Raw genomic sequence first — 15,738 nt, 5'->3', positions numbered from 1 at the left:
AAGCAATTGGCCTGAGAATGGCATTCCAGCCAGAATAGAGCACACTCCAAGACAGAGAAATGGCTTGTCTGTGGAATCAGGAGATAGTCCACACAGCTGGTTGGCAGGGTATGTCAGCGGTATAGGTGAACACAATACTAGGGCATAGAGTAAAGGCTACCACCTTGAAGTTTATATTACAGGCAAGTGGGAACCAATACGCATTTCTTAGAAGAAGAGTAACATAATCATATAAATTCGTTGAAAGACTAAATAAATTTATATGTCAAAGGTCAAGTATTTTAGTCTTGAGCTTTTTCCATTAAGAGCCTGTACATTATTCTAGAGTTTTTCATGATGTTACTTATAAATAAAAAGCATTTCTTTTAAAATGGTTCATTAACATGACAAATACAGTGGCTTATTTTTACTACAGACTATACTTTTGTAAGGTCTTCCCAAAAGTTTTGTTGAAATGGTGGTTTTCTGTGATAGAGAGGTGTTTGCTACAACAGCTGCTTAACTGAAAATGTTTGAATTCCATCTTCATCTCTTTGCTCATTAGTTACTCATTTTGAGTTAAAAAAAAAATTAAAACTCATCTACATTCTCCCTCCCCTTGTCCAACACCAATTTTACATTTCCTAATGTGCCCAATTTTGCATTTGAAGAAGCAGTGCCTGTTATCGGATGAACAACATGTCATCTTGTTCACAGAATAGGCGACAGAGCCTTTCCACTTTGCTTATTGGTTCTCACCTAAATTACTCTTGAGAAAATATTCTTTGAAGACACAATCAGATGGTTTCCCTCACTTACTTGAGGAGCAGATTGGCAGTTTTAGTTCTGTTTCAACAATGTTGAGTGGCTATTTCCTATCTTCCCCACGGTTTAGGGTGCCAGGTAGATTTATGTCCAAAAACATACACGAAAATAAATTCTCAGTCAGTTCTTCCTTAGCGAGTCATTATACAGAAGTCTAGCAGACTGAGTTCATGTACTGGGCAACTCCTCAGTGCTGCAGACACGTTTCGCCTTACTGGGATTACTAGCCTCAACTGACATGAGGTCAGGAAGTTCCTTGAATTCCTCGTGCCACACCAATTACTCTGATTCCTCTTCCACTGCTGGGCAAGATGATCTAATTGCCAGGAAAGGCGTCATTGGAGGGGTCTTTCCATAGTCTTGTAGCTAGAGTAATCACTATGTATTGAGCTAGAGATGAAACTCATTCTACTGACCCTTACCACTTAAGTCATAACACTTCCTTTTCATTCCATGTCGTCCCCTCCCACCCTCCTCCCAGAACCCACAGGTGTCTGTGCTTCAAAGTGCAGGACTACTGCTTGCATTGTCAAATATAAAGCCATCCCCAGGCTTCATCTTTGTAACCTTCATCTGCTGTTGACCGGTAGACTAGACAATGCTGATCATTTTGTTCCCTAGCATTGCCAACGTTTAAATAATTTTTTAATAACAGTGATTGATTAGGAAATTACTTCCTTTATTTTACTGGCTTTCTGAGTCACAGGGATAAAAAGAAAACAAAATTCTTGTAATCTAAATTTAGTTTTTCTTCTTCTGGATATTTTAGAGATTAATCCCACTTCGGTTCTAATTTGTTACTGTGAATCAAGAATTCTTGATTTTCCCAAGTGTTCGAAATTTTACATTTGCGTTTTACTGATTGCTCAATTTGAGCAGAAAGAACCGTCTAGCTTCTTATCAGGATATAAAGGAGAGTCTGTGTGGTAGGCAGAATGCTCACCACCACTCATGACTAATAGACTTGGATATCTGGCTGAGGAGCTTACCAAGCAAAGTGTTCAAGTTGGGTCCTAGTTTCTTCCTGCTGTTGCCAGTAAAATGCAAAAGGAATGATGTAAATTAAGGGAAGAACTGTTCAACTAAAAGAAACCAGAACATGAAGATCTGGAAGATTGTCAGCCTATCCAGATGGCAATAGTCCAAGTTTCAGTCAGACAAAAGGCTCTTTGAAGAGATTAAGGGTGTGAGTCACAGATTCCCACAATTAAACCAGGATTCGTGGGAAGTTTAAGGTCTTTGTCTTTCAACCACCTCAACAGAAACCAAAAACAGACATAGGAGACAAATCTGTTTTAAATAGATTTGTGGACATGGCTTCTGTCTACCGGAGTGAATCCTCCTTCTCCTGTAGCTTCCAAAATTCTACCAGCAGGAAACAGGCTGATAAAAGTGGTCAGCCTTAAATACATGTTACCTTTCACAAAGAAGGAACAATGACTCTAAAGGTGGAGCTAAGAGGCCAGAGGCCTGAACCAAGAACGAAAGACAATTATTCTCAACCCTTGAAACATAAGGTAGTTTGCTTACCTTCAGTTTAAAAATGCTTTGGACTGCTGACTCCCTTTATTCTCCATTTCTCCATGTTTGGAATGAGGATATCTATAACTGTTATCTATGCACATCCTACTGCACTATGTGGGGAGCAGATAACTTACGTCTTTAGTTTCATAGGTTCACAGATGAGAGGAGTTGTGCCTCAGCAGTTGTGTTTAATGGATTATACCAAGAACTTCACCCTCATTATTTAGTTTCATTAGATTATTTAGATGAAAAGTTTTGGAATCTCTGACCTATTGAGATGATTATGGGATTTGGGATTTCAGTTGATGCTGTAATGGGAGGAGACCTTTAGAGATTTAAGATAGGATGAATGTATTTTGCATTTGGGAGGGACATGAAACTTTGGGAGTCAGCAGATAGACAGTAATAGGCAGAATGACCTACTAAAGATACTCCCGCCCTAATCCCTAGATCCTATGAATATATTACATTACAGGAAAAATGGGACTGTGCCGATGTAATTAAATATATGGACCTTAAACTAGGGAGATTATCCTGAATTACCTTGGTGGGCCCAACCTAGTCATATCAGCCCTTGAAAACAGAGAACTTTCTCCAGCTGGAGAAAGAGAGATAGGGCAGAAATAAAAGTCAGAGAAGAATTCAGCCTGCCATTGCTCTCTTTGAAGATGAAGGGAGCAAAATGACAAGGGGTGCAGGGGGCATTGAGGATCTGAGAGAAGCTCCAGAGCAACAATCTGCAATGAAATAACGACCTGAGTTCCACTGCCACTTGTAAGTCAATTCTGCCAACAACCTGAATGAACCCGGAAACAGATTTTCTCCCAGAGCCTCCAGATAAGATCCCAGACCAGGCAATACCTCGACTATACTTCTGACCTACACAACTTTGAGATAATACATTTGTGTTGTCTTCAGCTGCTAAATTTGTGGTAATTTGGAACAGCATCAAAGAAAATTTAATATAACCTGTAATTCGAATGTAATGATGATGTCAAAACGTCTCTTGATCTAGGTCAGTATCCATTGTTACAATGGTATCTGTTTCCGTCAGAGCAAACTTTGTGATTACACATACACAAGTGTGCGTACGGGAGACTGATGACAGTAATGACCCCAATTCTTCACCCCTTTCTCTATTCAAGCCCTTTGCCATGTGAATATGAATTCCCTGTCACTAAAAAGATGGAGTCAATTTCCCTAACTGTTGATTCTGGGATCAGCCATGGGATTTATTTGGCTATTGCAATGAGGCAGAAGAAATGAACGGTAACAAGTTTTGAGTCTAAGCCTCAAAGGGAGGCTTACTTTTCCTCTGATCTCTCTTGTGTTTCTGACATCACCAAGAGAATATGCCCAGGCTGTACTGCTATGGGTTGAGAGACATGGGCAGCGTCAAGTTGCCCCAATTGTCCCCAACAAGGCCATCCTCGATCATCCTACAGCCAGCCACCACCATAGCACATGAGTGAGTCTGATCAAGTCCAATAAAGCCACCTAACTGCCTGCCTAGGTGATTAATTATCCCTTATTTTGCCTGTCACTGTGGTTTTTTGGTTATTTGTAATGCAGCATTATCAGCCAATAGATAACCAACACCGTGTGATTATTTACACCAATTTATCTTTCCTATTAGACTGTAAGCTCTTAGGGACAATAGGTCTATTCACTGTTTTATTCTCAGAGTCTAACACTAACTGTGACATTTTTTATTTTTAATGTGTATTTGTTCAATTTAATTAAATATGACCTGACCCTTACAATTTAGTGAAATAGACTAAGTTAGCAATTGCTATTGTCTTCAAGATTACAGAGACTAACAGAATTACAAGGTTATTTGACTTTTCCAATGTTACCTTGCCTGAAAAGAATTCAAAAATGACTCTCCACGAATTCCCAAAGGGGGGAAAATTCTTTGCTGCCACTAATTTTGGGGAGTTTTTCTGTAATTGAGGTAACATCAGTTGATAACATTATCTAAATTTCAGATGTACATCATTATATTTCAACTTCTGTATAGACTACGTTATGTTCACCATCAAAAGTCTAATTGCCATCCATCACCATTCAAGTGTGCCCCTATACTCATTTCGCCCTCCCTCTACCCCCTTCCCCTCTTATAACCACAAATCTGTTCTCTGTATCTACGTGTTTGTTTGTTGTTGTTGTTGTTTTATCTTCCACATGTGAGTGAAATCATATGGTATTTGTCTATCTCTGTCTAACTTCTTTTGCTTAGCTTAATACCCTTGAGGTCCACCCATGTTGTCACAAATGGCAAGATTTCATCTCTTTTTATGGCTGAGTAGTATTCCATTGTGTGTGTGTGTGTGTATATATATATCACATCTTCTTTATTCATTCATCCATCGATGAGTACCTAGGTTTTTTCCAAGTCTTGGCTATTGTGAATAATGCTGCAATAAACATAGAGGTGCATATATCTTTTTGAATTAGTGTTTTCATATTCTTTGGATAAATACTCAAAAGTGGAATAGGTGGATCATATGGTAGTTCTATTTTTAATTTTTTGAGGAACCTCCATACTATTTTCCATAGTGACTGCACCAATTTACATTCTCACCAACAGTGCACAATTTACATTCTCACCAGCAGTGTACATTGCTTCACATTCTCTCCAACATTTATTTCCTCCTTCTCAATGATAGCCATTCTGGCAGGTGTGAGGTGATATTTCATTGTAGTTTTGATTTGCATTTTCCTGATAATTAGTGATGTTGAACATCTTTTCATATGCCTATTGGCCATTGTTTGTTTTTTTGAGTTGTCTGAGTTCTTTATATATTTTAGATATTAACCACTTATCCGATAAACGATTTGCAAATATCTTCTCCCAATGGGTAGGTTGTCATTTCATCTTGATTTATTATTCAAGCATTCTATCCCAATGCCTCTTAGAAAGTAGACTAGAAAAGAGTTCTCTTAAAACTGGAATAATTTGTCTTAGCTAAAGTTTCTCTAAACTGTACATCCCACTTGCTTTTTTAGTTACTATGAACCACCAACTTTTGGATATATAATTTTGGCTTAAGAATATGGATCAATAAACTTTAGGTTGCTAAAGAGGATTTGAGAAACCAAAAGTCAGACTTTACTTATCTTACTTTTGTGTAAATGATATTTATGAATGTTAGTTTCATATTAAAAACTAGAGAGAACTAAAAGTTTTCTTCTTTTCCTTCCAACTACCATCTCATAACTCATCTCATGTTCAAGAAGGAATAACTTCAATGTCAAGGACAAAATGAAATCTGAATTCATAATTAGACAACAGTGCTGTAGGATGGAGGTTCTAAAGAGAAAGGCTCAGAAATTGAAAATAAAATTGGACTACAGAAAAATGTTTTTCTGCCTCTTTGACACTTACTCTTGGCTTATGGCTCTGCTCTACTCTCTCTTACTTTCCTTGAAACTGATAAAATACAACAGAAAGACAAACTTTTTCTTGCTCAAGATGTCCCTTCCCTATTCTTCAGTTTAAAAGGCTAGTTGAGAATCAGCATGGAGCCTAGAGGTAAAGGAGGTGAGAGAGGGGAAGTTTAGGGCAGGGACATTCTCAGCCTTAGGGGGAAACTCGTTTCCTAGGATTAAGTTTTAGAGGCTTTCTTGCCATTAAAGTGTTAACACACAGAGGACACTGAGGCTGCCCTTCCAAGTTGTCTAGGTTTCGGGCCAGAAGAGCAAAGCACAGTTAACACTTTATTCATAGTCTAATCCAAAGCCTCCATAGTAGAATATGAGGTACAAATCTGAGTTCAGTGCCTCCATCCCACAAAGCATGAGTAATGACCAAGACTGGAGTCTGTACTTGTTTAACAGAAGATTGTCTTTCTCCTAATAAACATGCAGGTGTTTTACATTGCAGAGTTCTTCATAAATTATGAAGAATCTTCATGATAATATGTTATTTGATACAATAACTTCTTGAGTATACATTCTTGCTTTCAATTTATGATTTGGGAGATTCTGACTTAGAAGGAATAGTTGACTTTCCTACAAACTCACATCTTGGCATAATCTAATCTCTACTCATCTAAACAGAAAGTCTGATATTTCTTTCTGTCTAATGCAGCTATTTTCCTAATATTTCACTCAACCTTTGCTTATATCAACAGCGTTAAGTATTAGTTGGGCAATCAGAATTAGATTTAATCGGTTCTTCCCTTGGGTGATCTTAGCTCTTTCAGTCATAATGTGAATAGTTGATTTTAGCTTTCAACACCGTGACGTCCTGCTTGTTCACATGTGTGTTATTGAATTGGATCATTTTGTTCATTTGCTCAGGTGTTCATCTTTGAGTGACCAAAGTCAAACACTAAATATTATATTTTAACTTTTGTCTTGTTAGACACAAGCTCTATCTCTGTTTCTTGGCTTTACTATTATTTTTCATTTTTTTCCTCTATTCTTTTATATTTGCTTAGAGCAAAATATAATAATTTCTTTATTGCTTTTCATGAAAAGGATCCTTACTCATATTTTCTTTAAAATATTATACTAGGAACTAATTAATTGCCCATTCTTTTCCTCTTTATGTTCCTTTAGTATCCATTTATCTATCTATCTGTAAATCATCTATCTCATGTAGTCTCTCTGACAATAGTTTCTCTTTATCCATGTAAATCAATAATGTAAATATATTTGTCTTAATGTTATTCCAGAGATGCCATACATCGACCTATGTATTCTAATATGAAAAGATGGGAAGCATCCTTAGAAAATATATTCTGCCAAGTTTTGTACTATTTAGTATAGAAAAACATTGCATGGTAGTTTTGGACCTTGTCCCTTTAAATTCTTTTAAAGTTCAGGTAACTGTCACAGCACTGCAGTTCAATACTATTTCACAAAATCCCAAGATGTTTTGTCTAAGACATGCTTTGTAGGAAGATACAGGAAATCCTTTATTGATTTTTTTTTAATTGGCTAAAGAGAGACCTGGGAAGTCTATGGCTTGTTTTCCTTCTCTCCAATTCTTATAGATAAGTTGAGCCATTTGGAATTTTAGATAAATAAAGGTTTAATAAAAAGCAACATATGAAATTATTTTGTTTTGCTCTAAGCAAATAAAAAAGATCAGGTAGCTGATTAAGTCATACCTAATACAATCACAAGGCAGACAGCAGAAGACATAGCAATAAGGCTAGTGCAAACATAGTGTGCTCTGAGTTGGCTTAAAGACAGTGTCGCACAGAGAAGTAAAACTCAGACTCCACCACAGGAGCATACAGAGGACTTGATTCCAAATAAGCAGCCCCTGAAGCAGTGATGACTCTGTCACACAAGAGTTATGTTGTACACAGAATTATTAACTTTTATTTTTAAATCCCTAATTTTTTGCACACATCCCATCTTGTCCCCTCAGCAATTCTCCTCATTCATACGACAATCAGTTCTGATACCTGAAAAATAACTTAGAGAAATTGCCAGAGAAGTGATATTTGCCATTATCTCAAGCTACCATTTTAAAGAATGAGTGGAGAACAGAGAAAAGCATGGACGGAGAGAAAGCCAATTATTACTTTAGTGATGGAAAGAGAAGGGCTAGAACTGAGGAGGCCAGAGAGACTCATTTGAGACCATAATTTCTGACAAAATTTTGGGAAAGTGATTTTATCTCTCTAGGTATCAGCCACTTTTAAAAATGAGAATTAACCTTTCTGTTCTACTTACTAACTGGGTCACTGTGAGAATACTTTAAAAAATACATTTTGATAAATTATAAATTTTTAAACCATTATCTCTTTTTTTCTTTTGTTTATATCAGAAAAAATGAGGGGTATCTGGGGAAGATACGTACGTGATGGTTACTTGTTGGGAATCCAGTCTATAGAGGCGAAGGTGGGATATGGCAGAGAATGGTTTGAGTAAGTTAAATGGTGTGATGTAAGCAATAATAAGAGAAATGTTGAGAGATTAGCTCTTTTGGAACACTTTATCAATGAAATCATTTTTAAATGGCTTTAGGCCAATAGAGAGAAATAAGGGAAAAAAAGCAAATGCATAGGATGAAAACTATAAAATAGTATCACTTAGATGAAGAGCAGGATACACGATCTCAAGTGATGGCAAAGGAGGCTGTTTAGGACCTCAGTGTTAATAGGTGGATAAAAAAGGAGCAAAGTCGTGGACTTTTGAAGGCCATGATGAGATGTTCATAACCCTCAGTATTCAGTATTCTTTAGAATGCTGTGACTTGTGATCTAAAGGTTCAGAAACATGAAGTTGTAATGACTAAAGACACTTTGTGCTATCATTTCTCTTTTCCTAAACAAGAGTAGGTGACCCATGACATTCTCCTCTGTGCCTACCTTGTCTGAACTGCAGCAAATAGTCTGTACATAAGTAATGCCACTGACCACATATAATGCTAATGAGGCAAATATTTGAGAGCTGGGGATGGCTGCAATTTTGCAGCATGACTACAAAAGGAATTGCTGCTTCCAGTGTTGATATCTTTGTCTACCTCCACGAGACTCAAAAGGAGTTTGTATTTCAGTATAATCTTAAGACTTTTGTTAACAGATGGATTGTTGACTTGAAAGCAATAAAATATCAATGAAAACATTGTTTTCTATCAGTGAAGATCTGGAGACAAGGCTTCTTATGTTTGCTTGTTTTAACACTACTCTAAATTTTAATGTTTATATTTTAATTATCTACTTACGTAAAATATAGAGTATATTGGATGATTTAGATGAGTATGGACTTTGAAATTATCTATAAAACTATAAAATTGTGTTAACTACATTCCATGTAGATATTTACTTTCGCAATCAGGTATAACTACTGATTACCCATATTTATAGAAAATGTGTGAATTTAATAGATTTTTGTAGCTATTTTATTCTGTTAGCTTTTTATTTTTTATTAGTGTAATAATGTGTTTAAGGTATAAATATCAATCTATTTTCTGAGATTTGAGTGCAACAGCCTTTTCCTTTTATGTATAAATACATTAACTCCAGTACAAAATTAGGAAATCTGAACTTTCAGTTAAATATTCAAACTTTTTTAGCTTCCTAGTACACTTTTTGATGGTTGATTTATACCTTCTATTAGAGTTGATATTTAACTTATTCTAAATATGTATTTGTGCCCCTTAAACCAGATACATTTAGTTAGTAACTATATTAATACCTTCCAAATATCTCTTTAGGTCATTTGTTTACTTGTGTAACTTCAGATACTGTCACGGCATTTTGTTTCAAGAGAGCCAGAGTTCACATTCACATTATTTATTAAATTTGCCAGATCAAAAACATGAACACAAACACAAGTTTTTTTTCCCTACAATCAATAGCAGTGATGCTATTTTAGGGACTAAATTTTCTCAATAGCTGTCAGATCCTTCTCAGAATAGTGTGTTACAAACTGTGCTTTCCAAAGTAGAATGTAGAAAACTTAGAGGTGTCATTATTGAATCATAAAGATAATTAAAATCTTAGACAGTAAGTTTTACACTGTGCAAAAGTTAGAAGACCCATAATGGTAAAGAAAGAAAGGCTATGGATCATTTTATTAGGTTTCACCTTTGTCTCCGATTATTACTAGTTTTCATATATTTTAAAATTGCAAAAATATTCTAGGATAGACTGTATAACTACCATATACATAAATGGAAGAGAGTGACTCTAGACTAAAAAATGATAATTTCAAGGAAAATGTGTTTTTCCAAAAATTCTTGAGAGTTTGTGGAGGAATACTTATGCTTTTAGAGGAATCAAGAATAGCATGCATTGTGTTTAGAGAAACAGTTGATATTTATAAGGTAAAATATTTAAAGAATCCTTCTCCTTTCTAATTTGGAATCCCAACAGAGAATCGCATCATCAGCTGTCCATTGAAAAAAATGTTAATCTAATTGGCAATAGAAAGATTTGACAGTACCATGTTTAGTATATAAAGATGGTAGTGATAATCTACCACCAATAGTTTGGTGATATTTTTCTCCCTTGTTTTAATGCATAAGTTGGCAATCTTAATAATCAATAGCAAACATCAAGTTATGGTTATAAACAGGGTAACCTTCACAGTTTATTATATATGGCAAGATTTTGAGTGTTTTACATTTGTAGAATATCTAGGTTTCTACTTATTGAATATATACTATCTTGAAAGGGTTTTACTACACACAAAGTGTTGTGGGAATTCAAAATATCAACATATAATTCTTATCTTCAAGGTGCTTATTACACAGTTTAGGAGAAATGACATAATAATGTGCAAAACCAAAAAGCAAACTCAAACTGAAAGTCCGCGATTGTCAGCTACACCAAACCCAATATCTCCTTTCTTTAACGAATGATTTGTAACGTCCTTTTATTATCCTGAAGATTACTTCAACCATGATATGACCTATCTAGACGCATAATTTCAAAAGTAATTCAATGTATTAGTAATACTCTAACTGTATTATAAAAGAAAAATAAAAGGAAAGCAATGTGTAATAAATAATATGTAAGTCTGTGTATATATTTAAATCTGTGCATGCTGGAGCATGACTCCACTAGAAGACACATTGAAGTAATCAGAAGCTTGCACCTGTGTGTCGAGTCACCATGAATTGCCAACTTTACAAAGCAGACAAGCACAGGTTATTGTCGTGGCGATTCTGATATTATGTGATGTTGTTTCAGTGACAACAGAAAACAAATTTTGGTTATTTTCCGTACAAAGCAAAGTACACTCTTTCTTCAATATGTACTGTAATTTCATTCCTGGAATTTTGCTATAAATTAAGTAATGCAAAAATTAATTTGTGTTCATTTATATTGTGCAGTTTAAGTTCTAGGCTCAGCGAATTATAAACACATTTTTTCACATACATGAATATTCTATGATTCATTCATAAGTCACACATGTCACACATGATGAGAGAGAATTCTTAAATATGGAGGGATGTTCCACAAATAATAGGAGGTCTAGCATCTCTGCCTGATGCACAGAGTGCCAATGGGGCTACCATCATTTTAATTATCAGTAAAACCCTCCAAATCAATTCTAACATACCTCCTGAGAGGTGGAGATGTCTGTGGAGAGAAGCCCTGATTCACGGGATCAATTTTTATTTTTAGGTAGAAATATTTAAAATTCCAACCCATTATTAAAGTTGAACAATTCAAATGTCCCCTCAAAAAGCCTAATAAGATTGAGGCAGTAGGGAATTATGCTAGAAGAATAATCTTCAAGCACCCTTATAGCTCTAATATTGCTAGAACAAATGCCTAATCTTCTTCTGAACACTACACCGTTTATTTCTCTAACGTATGTCCAAGATACCTTTTAATTCTTATTATTTTTTTCATTAGTTATAAAATATAAGAACACAAGATTTGGAGCAAGATTTGTACCTCTGTAGTCTTAAATAAATAGAAAATCTTATAATACAGCATTGAATCAAAACAAATAGCGTAGTTGGCTAAAATGTAACTCTGAGAACCGCAACTGAGAATTCAGTCCGTTTCCTTTCCAGTCACTGCACTCTGCATCTTCACCAACGTGGAGGTAAAGATCAGGTGATGCCCACAGTGTGAAAAGAGGGAGGGGGCAGTATTGAAGGACCGAATCCAAAAGACATTTCTCATACCCACTGGTTTTCTGATTATTACATCAAACTGGTGAAAAGCTTTGTGCCTTCCAGCTCTAAAGGGGAAACCAAACAAAGCAAAAGAACAAGAAAATAGTTTATACACTAAATGAATGAATTGATTTCTTGCCCGAGGCAAACAGTTCTAAAGAAGTACTCTGTTTCTCTCCTGTATTTTGGTAAAAGAGTGTGATGTTTTACTTTGAGACTGTTTTTCCCTATGAAGGTATCCAATGCCAGGTGATTTTTACCCACCATCTCACCACCCATCCCCGACTCCACAGAAAATGAATCAAGAAATATTGAGTGAGTAGTGGTAGAATACAATAATTAAAAATATTGACTATGTAAATATATTATAAAAACACAAGAAGAAATGTCTTTTTTTATTGAGATGAAATTCACATAACGTACAATTAGCCATTTTCAAGTGTATAGTGCAGTGGCATTTAGCGCATTCACAATGTCGTGCAACCACCACCTCTCTCTAGATTCAATACTTTTGCCTCACCCCAGAACACCCCCTACACTTTAAATAATTGTTCACCATTCCCTCTTCACCCTATCCCCTGGTAACTAATAATCCTTTCTGTCTCTATAAACCTGCCTATTTGGGATATTTTACATAAAAGGAATCATACAATCTTTTATGTCTGGCTTCTCTCGCTTAGCATAATGTGTCGGAGTGCATAGAAGTTGTAGCACAAGTCAGTACTTCATTCCTTTTTATTGCTCAATAATATTCCATTACATTTTTATAAACAATTTTTCTACCCATTGATCTGCTGATGAACATTTGTCTGTTTCCACCTTTTGGCTATTATGAATAATACAACTATAAACATTCATAGAAAGAGTCTGTGTGGACATATATTTTCATTTCTCTAGTTGCCAAATGGCTGGGTCTCATGGTATTTCTATGTTTAACTTCTTTGAGGAACCATAAAACTGTTTTCCACAGTGGCTATACAAGTTTACATTCCCACCAGAATGTAGGAGGGTTCCCATTTCTCCACATCCTTGCCAAGACCTTTTATTTTCTGTTTTTTCTTGTTTTGTTTTTATTATGGCCATCCTAATACATATGGAGTGCTGTCTCATTGTGATTTTGGTTTGCATTTCCTTAATTACCAATGAGATTGAATATCTTTTCATGTGTTTGTTGACATTTATATGTCATCTTTGGAGAAATATCTATTCAACTCTATTGCCTATTTTTAAATTGGATTGTTTATCTTTTTTTTGTTGAGTTGTAAGAATTCCTTATATATTCTGGATATTAAACCTTTATTGGATATTTTATTTGTAAAGATTTTTTCCCATTCTTTACGTTGTTTATTCATTTTCTTGATAATGTCTCTGAAAGTACAAAAGATTTTAATATTCATGAAGTCCAATTTATCTGTTTTTATTTTGCTGTTTATGCTGTTGATGCGAAATCTAAGAATCCATTGCAAAATCTGAAGTTGCAAAGATTTACCCTTATGTTTTCTTCTAAGAATATAGTATTAGCTCTTACACTTAGGTTGTTGGTCCATATTGAGTTAATTTTTGCATATGGAGTGAGGTACAGGTACAAATACATTCTTTTGAATATGGTTGTCCAGTTGTCCCAGCAACATTTGTTGAAGAGACTATTTGTTCCATTGAGTGGTCTTGTCATCCTTATTGAGAATCAATTAGCCATAGATGTTTGGATTTATTTCCAGACCCTCAAATCTATTCCATTGGTCTAAATGTTTATTTTTATGCCAGTAGCACACTGTTTTAATTAATGTAGCTTTATAGTAAGCTTTGAAATTTGGTATGAGTCCTGTAATTTTGCTCTTCTTTTGCAATATTGTTTTGGCTATTCAGGGCCCTTTGCAATTCCACAGGAATTTGAGGATTGCTTTTGGTTTCTATGGGAAAAAAAGGCCAACTGGAATTGAGAGATTGCATTGAGTCTGTAGAATGCTTTGGAGGGATATTGTCATCTTAACAATATAAGTCTTCCAATCCATGAACATGGGAGATATTTCCATTTAAGTAGATCTTCTTTAATTTCTTTCAGTAATGTTTTATAGTTTTCCCAAATTGATTAGATTTATTTATATGTATTTTTTGTATATGTATGTACATATATGTATCTATGTGCTTTTTAATGCTATTGTAAATGGAATTAAACCAGTCTTAATTTACTTTCTGGATCTTCATTACTGTTGTATATAAACACAACTGATTTTTATGTGTTGATCTTTACCCTACAACTTTGCTGAATTTGTTTATTAGTGCTAGTATTTTGCAAATTTTCTGAGATTTCTATATATAAAATCTTGTTATCTGAAAATAGATGGAGTTTTACTTCTTCTTTTACAATTTGAATGTCTTTTATTTCTTTTTCTTGCCTTAATTGTTCTGGTTAGAACTTGCAGTATAATGTTGACTATCAGTGGCAAAAGTGGTAATCCTTGTCTTGTTCTTGATCTTAGGGGGAAAGCTTTGAATCTTTCACCATTGAGTATGATGTTAGCTGTACGTTTTTCAAAATGCCCTTTAACATGTTAAGGAAGTTCCCTTCTATTCCTAGTTTTCTGAGTGCTTTAGTCATGAAAAGGTGTTAAATTTTGTCAATTGCTTATCTGCATCTATTGAAATGATCATGTTCTTTTCCCCTTCCTTGTATTAATGTGGTATATTGCATTGATTGATTTTCTTACGTTGACCCACTCTTGCACTCATGGAATAAATCTCATTCATAGTGTATAATCATTTTAATGTGAAATGGCACTCAGGTTGTAAGTATTTTGTTGAGGATTTTTATGTCTATATTAATAAGGGTATTGGTCTATAGTTTTCTTGTGGTATCTTTTTCTGGCTTTGGTATCAGAATAATGGTGGCCTCATAGAATGCATTAAGAAGTATTCCTTTCTCCTCTATTTTTTGGGAAGAGTTTAATTCTTCTTTAAATGTTGTAGAATTCACCAGTTAAGACATCTGGCCAGGACTTTTCTTTGTCAAGAGGTTTTCAATTACTGATTCAATCTCTTTATTTGTTATAGATCTGTTGACATTGTTTATTTCTTCTTGAGACAGTTTTGGTAAGTTGTGTGTTTCTTGGAATTTGTCCATTTCATCTAGGTTATCCAATTTGTTGGCATATAATTGTTTATAGTATTATGATCATTTTAATTTCCATAAGGTCAGTTGTAATGCCCTCGCTTTCATTTCTGATTTTAGTTATTTGCATCTTCTCTCTTTTTTTCTTAGTCTGTTTAAAGGTTTGTCAATTTTGTTAATATTTTAAAGAACCCACTTTTGGTTTTATTGATTTTCTCTATTGTTTTTCTATCCTCCACTTTTATCCAAAATCTTTGTCTGATTTTTTTATGTGTAATGTTAGGTGCTTGATGTGAGATATTTCTTTTGTTGTGTTTTCATTTTCAGTCACCTCAAAGTATTTTCTAATTTCTCTCATGATTTCTTCTTTGCTCCACTGGTTATTTAAAAGTATGTTGTTTAATTTCCATATATTTGTGAATTTTTGAGTTTTCTTTCTGTTATTTTTTTTTAATTGATGTTTTAATGGTTTCTAACATTGTGAAATTTTGGGTTGTACATTTCTGTTTGCCCATCGCCATATATATGACTCCCTTCACCCCTTGTGCCCACCCCCCACCCCCACTGCCCCTGGTAACCACAATCCAGTTTTCTCTGTCCATGTGTTGGTGTATATGCCACATATGAGTGAGATCATACAGTGTTTGTCTTTCTCTTTCTGGCTTATTTCACTTAACATAATACGCTCCAGGCCCATCCA

This window comes from Ceratotherium simum, chromosome 25 (assembly GCF_057802395.1).
Source record: "Ceratotherium simum simum isolate JZ-2026a chromosome 25, ASM5780239v1, whole genome shotgun sequence".
Classification (NCBI taxonomy): domain Eukaryota; kingdom Metazoa; phylum Chordata; class Mammalia; order Perissodactyla; family Rhinocerotidae; genus Ceratotherium; species Ceratotherium simum.
Note: the sequence above shows the minus strand (reverse complement) of the source record.